Here is a 6,519-nt window from a genome sequence, read left to right as displayed (position 1 = left end):
GAAAAGCTAATTCGTCTTCTAGTTTTGATGGAACCTTTTGGGGATGAATTGGTTGTTATATTAATATAGTTTTGAGTTAGTTGTTAATCTCTATTTATTCAACTACGTTTTGATTTTGGTTAATTGAAAGGATCCTCAATTAGCCGTTCCTATTTATTATGTATCTGCTTGAGAGAGAGTGCATATTTAGGTAGTTGTTTGAACAACATCACTCCCGGAGTATAGGCGAGAGTCATAACCGAGGGTTTAGAGGTTGGATTACAGATAACGATACCTCGGGTGCGATCTAAGTGAACTGTAATGTGAATCTAGCTAGCGTAGCTTGAGAGTGTGCGTCTAGTAAATTATCATAATTGCTTGAGAGAGATTTATGATAGCTGGAGAGTTCATGATTGATAGAGGCAACTAAGTCAAAGCTATAAGAAACATACAACTAATGAAATCAACAATTGGGGAAATCATAACTCTAGACCTCCTTAATTTAGTCTCCAAACCTTGTCTCGTTAGTTGATAATTTTACCATTTTATAGTATTTTTTGGTTAATTAGTTAGATATAAAAATCTTAATATTATAATTTAGAAATTGTTCAAACTTGTCTTCTTTACGATATTGAACAATTACAGCGAAACCTTAGTTCTCTGTGGGATTCGACTCCGGACTTTTAGACCGGATTATATTTGCAGCGACCGCTTATCCTTTTTAGGACTAGAGTTGGGGGTGATCAAATTTTGGCGCCGTTGCCGGGGACTAAAGGTGTAGTTGTAGGTTAACATATCGCTAGGTTTCAAGTTTGTACTTTTATTTTATTATTTGATTCTTTTTAATAGTTTTATTTGTTTATTTGAGAAACATGGCATCATGGAATTATGAAAATTTTGATGTTGGTAATTCTACTTTTAATCCTCCTTATGCATATTGTGAAGGAAACCACCCAGGGCAAATTATCAAAATATTCCCGAGAGCGAGTTTATTGCACCAACTCAATCTTATGTGTGGAATGTGTGTGATATGTGTGGTGGTCAAGATGGTCACTTTCACGGTTGTGCTTATATTTCTTACCTTCCCCCAACCCTTTACTTTGATGGTTCTTCTTTTTCTGGTGAAGTTAATAGGAACAAAGAACACAGGGAAGCTGACCTAAAGAAGATCGAATATATGTTAAAGTGCATTTTGGAACAACAGAGTAAATTACTACTGTGGATAGAAAGGCAGGAGGAAACTATTCACAACTTGAAAGTTCACATGAGTCAACTGGTTGAAGTTTTTAATGCTCAACAAGCCAATATTGTGAATAGTATCCAAGAAGAGCGTGGATTAGATACAAAAATTGATGAGCTAGAGGAGGAGGCTAGAGTAGAACACCAACAATCAATCACACTAGATTTTGAGGATGTCGATGTTGTAGAAGAGATACTAGAGTCAACCAAGGATATTGATGATACATATTTAGTTGACTCTATTGTCATTAGTGTTGAGAATGTAGATAGTCCCAATGTTCATGTAGTTGAGCGTATTGGTCCTCACTCCAAGCATTTTTCCACATTGTGTTTAGATGATGATATGGAAATAGAGTCGTCCGAGCCATTTGAGGAGTCAAGGAATGAGGAACAAAGTGCTTACATTCTGGAATTCTTCTTGCCAGAAAGTCGGGATTACACACCTCATATAAAGGCCAAGAAGTGCAGAATACTACATTATTTTATTGGGCCAGTCAGATTCGTTCCACCACCTCAGGAGCATGATCATAGAGCAGAATCAAAACTTGGGGTCCGATTCATAAGCTCAAAGTGGAGGCAGAAAGTGATTCACGTCGTGCCGCGACGTTAAATCAAGCGCTTATTGGGAGGCAACCCAACTTTATTGCTTTCTTTTATTTATTTTTTTATTTTTTTAATTGTGTTATATTTGTAGTGTCAATTTTTTTTATTTTCTAGGAGCATGGAAAGCAAAGGTATTGGAAGGATGCATCAGCAAACCAAATGGTTGAAACTAAGTGTGAGGTACCCACATGAAGGACCAAGCTTGGGAGAAGTTCGAGTACCCCATGAACTGCTAGTGCTTCAGCCTTTGGCCTACCAGGGAGTTTCTTTTACCCTCTTGTATGTATGGGTGTGCATTGGGGACAATGCACAATTTTAAGTGTGGGGTGAGGAGATTATCTGGGTGACTTTTCAGGCTACTTTAGCTGTGTTCGTTTAATTAAATAATTTTTTTTTTAAAAGATTGGACTTTTCCTGATGACGGATCTTCTAGACAGTTTTCTTGAGGGAAGTAAGTCTAAAGAAAATACCAAAAAAAATTTTTGTTTTGTGTTAGGTAGTGTAGCAATTACCCCTTGGTTTTTCTTTAAACCACGGTTCTTTTCCAAGGGTTTTATTTGAACCGGGTGTAGTTAGTTTTTTTTAAGGAATAAGAGCCATTGTGTTGTGCTTTGAATTGAAGCAATATCTCTTGACTTGGTTATGCCTTGAGAACAGCGAGTACTTTGGTTGTGATGCTTAGGCTCAGTTTTTGACTCTTGTAGAAGTACCTTAAATTGTATGATTTTAACTTTGCTTAACTGCTTTGACTAGAGTGTCTTGATGAATCCAATCCTGAGTGAGTTATGTGTCATGTGTGTGTGAGGTTTAGGTGTTATTCTGTGCGGTGCATTTGATGCCTAGAACTTGCCCCGTGTGTTTGCAAAGCAAAATAGTAGTGTTGTTCAGTCTTGGAAGTGATATAGGCGTTTCCTTGTTGAGCCAGATATGTATATTTTACCCACCTAATTGTTATGTATCGTAGTTAAACCCTTTGAGCCTGTAATCTTAATTCTTTGGCAACCACATTACAAGCGTTACCCATTTGTTTGAATTAACCATCTATTTGAACCTTCTAACCTCTCATGAGCACTTGAATTGTGATGATTTAGGTAAATGTTAAAGTGTGGGGTGGTTGGTTTGGCTTTTGAGTGGAACTAATGAAATCAGGAGAAAGGTGCACTGTTTTGAACAAGTAAGAGCCACTTGAATTGGAAAAAAAATATAGTTGTATTGCTATGAAAAAAAAAAGTATTTCTTTAATAAGTGGTGACTCTTGCTGTAATTATGCTTAAAGAAGTATGGGGTAATATACAGTGATGTAAAGGTGGAGTTTTGGTTTGACATAAGTATGGGGTTTGAATGTTAAAGTATATGTATTAAAGTGCTTAGGGAGGTGTAGTCACTCTTATATCTAAATGTATCCTACCACTTTAATACACTTTAATACATATACTTTAACATTCAAACCCCATACTTATGTCAAACCAAACTCCACCTTCACATCAATGTATATTACCCCATACTTCTTTAAGCACACTTACATCAAGAGCCACCACTTATCAAGGAATTTTTTTCACAACAATCCAACTATTTTTTTTTCCTCAATTCAAGTGGCTCTTACTTGTTCAAAACAGTGCTCCTTTCTCCTTATTTCATTAGTTCCACTCAAAAGCCAAACCAACAACCCCACACTTTAACTTTTACACAGTTCATAATAATTCAAGTGCTCATGAGAGGTTAAAAGGTTCAAATAGATGATTAATTCAAACAAATGGGTAAGGCTTGTAATGTGGTTGCCAAAGAAACAAGATTACAGGCTCAAAGTGGTTAACTACGATACATAACAATTAGGTGGGTAAAATATACATATCTGGCTCAACAAAAAAACGCCTATATCACTTCCAAGACTGAACAAAACTACTATTTCGCTTTGCAAACACACAGGGCAAGTTTAGGCATCAAATGCAATGCACAAAATATAACAAATCCTTACACACACATGGCACATAACTCACTCAGGATTGGTTTCATCAAGACACTCTAGTCAAAGCAGTTAAGCAAAGTTAAGATCATAAAATTTAAGGTACTTATACAAGAGTCAAAAACTGAGTCTAAGCGTCACAACCAAAGTACTCACTATTCTCAAGGCATAACAAAGTCAAGAGATATTGCTTCAATTCAAAACACAACACAATGGCTCCTATTCCTAAAAAAAAAACTAACTACACCGGTTCAAATAAAACCCTTGGAAAAGAACCGCAGCACAAAGAAAAACCAAGGGGTAATTCCTACACTACCTAACAACAGAAATTCTTTTTGATTTTTTTAGACTTAAATCCCTCAAGAAAATTGTCTAATAGATCCATCGTCCTGAAAAGTTCAATCTCTTCTATTTTAAAAAAAAATTATTCAATTAAAGTAAAACAACTAAAATAGCATAGAAAATCACCCAGATAATCTCCTCACCCCACACTTAAAATTGTGCATTGTCCTCAATGCACACCATAGCTAATAAAAGGGTAAAAGAGACTCCCTGGTAGGCCAAAGGCCGAAGCACTAACAACTCATGGGGTACTCAGACTTCTCCCAAGCTTGGTCCTTCGTGCGGGTACCTCACACTTAGTTCCAACCATTTGGTTTGCTGTTGCATCCTTCCAATACCTTTGCTTTCCATGCTCCTAAAAAATAAAAAATTGACACTACAAAAATAATACAATTAAAAAAAATAAAAAAATAAAATAAAAGAAAGCAATAAAGCTGGGTTGCCTCCCAACAAGCGCTTGATTTAACATCGCGGCACGACGCGAATCACTTTTTGCCTTCACCTCGAGCTTATGAATTGAACCCCAAGTTTGGCTTCAAGCTTATGATTATGCTCTTGGGGCGGTACAAATTCTTGTGAGCCAAAAATTATATAAAATCTTATGCACTTTTTGGCTCTCGACCGAGGAGTGTCACCTTGCCTAGACGGCCTTGAGAAATCCAAAATATAAGGCTCATCTACCTCTTCCTTGGACTCCTTTTTATGCTCATAAGGGTGAATTTCCATTTCACCGTCTGAACATAATGTAGAGAAGTGTTTGGAATGAGGTCCAACGCGCTCAAATACATGAACTTCAAGATTTTTAACCTCCTCAACACCAATCACACTAGAGTTAACTAAATTTGTATCTTCAACGTCCTTGGTTGACTCTAGTATTACTTCTTCAACATCGACATCCTCAAATTCTAGTTGGTTAGGCTGTTGGTTTTCTACTCTAACCTCCTCCATTTGCACATCAATTTCAGCATATAATTCATGCTCTTCTTGGCTACTATCCACAATATTGGCTTGTTGAGCATTAAATACCTCAACTAGTTGACTCACTTGTGCCTCCAGGTTGCGAATAGCAGCATCTTGCCTTTGTATGTGCAGTTGTTTCTCATCATTTTGTTCCACAAGACACCTTAGCATATCCTTGATCTCTTTCAAGTCATCATTCCTGGGTTCTTTGTTCCTATTAACTTCACAAGAAAAAGAAGAACCATCAAAGTAAGGGGTTGAGGAAAGATAAGAAATATAAGCACAACCATGAAAGTGACCATCTAATCCACCACACATTTCACATACATTCCACACATAATATTGAGTTGGTGCACATTCGGGAATATTTTGATAATTTTGCCATGGGTGGTTTTCTTCACAATATGCATAAGGAGGATTAAAAGCAGAATTACCAACATCAAAATTTCCATAATTCCAGGATGTCATGTTTCTCAATTAACAAGTAAAACAAAAAAAAAATCAAATACAACAAAACAAAAATAAAAGTTCAAAATTGTAACCTAGCAATATGTGTACCTACAGCTACACCATTAGTTCCCCGGCAACAGCGTCAAAATTTGATCACGCCCAACTCTAGTCCTAAAAAGGATAAGCGGTTGCTGCAAATATAATCCGGTCTAAAAGTCCGGAGTCGAATCCCACAGAGAACTAAGGCTAGTTGTATCTGTTAATATCACCAAGAAGACAAGATTGTACAATTTTCTAAATTATAAAGATTGCGACTAAAACTGAAAATAAATAAACAGCTGAAAACTAACTATGCTTGAATTGTAAACAATTGGAATAAAGGTCTAAGGTAATGGTTTCCCCCGTTGTTGATTTCCTTAGTTGTATGTTTCTTATAGCTTTGACTTAGCTGCCTCTATCAATCATGAACTCTCCAGCTATCATAAATCTCTCTCAAGCAATTATGATAATTTACTAGACGCATTCTCTCAAGCTACGCTAGCTAGATTCGCATTACAGTTCAATTAGATCGCGCCCGAGGTATCGTTATCTCTAATACAACCTCTAAACCCTCGGCTATGACTCTCGCCTATACTCCGGGAGTGATGTTGTTCAAACAACTACCTAAATATGCACTCTCTCTCAAGCAGATACATAATAAATAGGAACGGCTAATTGAGGATCCTTTCAATTAACCACAATCAAAACGTAGTTGAACAAATAGAGATAAACAACCAATTCAAAACTATATTAATATAACAACCAAATCATCAACAACGGGTTTCACCAAAACCTTAGATTAAAATATTTAGCTACTTGTAACAATGATGAAAACTACAAAAGAATTCATAGTCATTGATGAAAGAACAATTAGGGAGATAAGAATTGTTTCCCCAGTTGCCTCCTTGCCTCCCTTGTCTTGTTCTAAACCCTCTATAAAAAAA

Source organism: Nicotiana attenuata, unplaced genomic scaffold, assembly GCF_001879085.1.
Source record: "Nicotiana attenuata strain UT unplaced genomic scaffold, NIATTr2, whole genome shotgun sequence".
Classification (NCBI taxonomy): Eukaryota; Viridiplantae; Streptophyta; class Magnoliopsida; order Solanales; family Solanaceae; genus Nicotiana; species Nicotiana attenuata.
The sequence above is the reverse complement of the archived record's forward strand: the minus strand, read 5'-3'. Positions refer to the sequence as shown.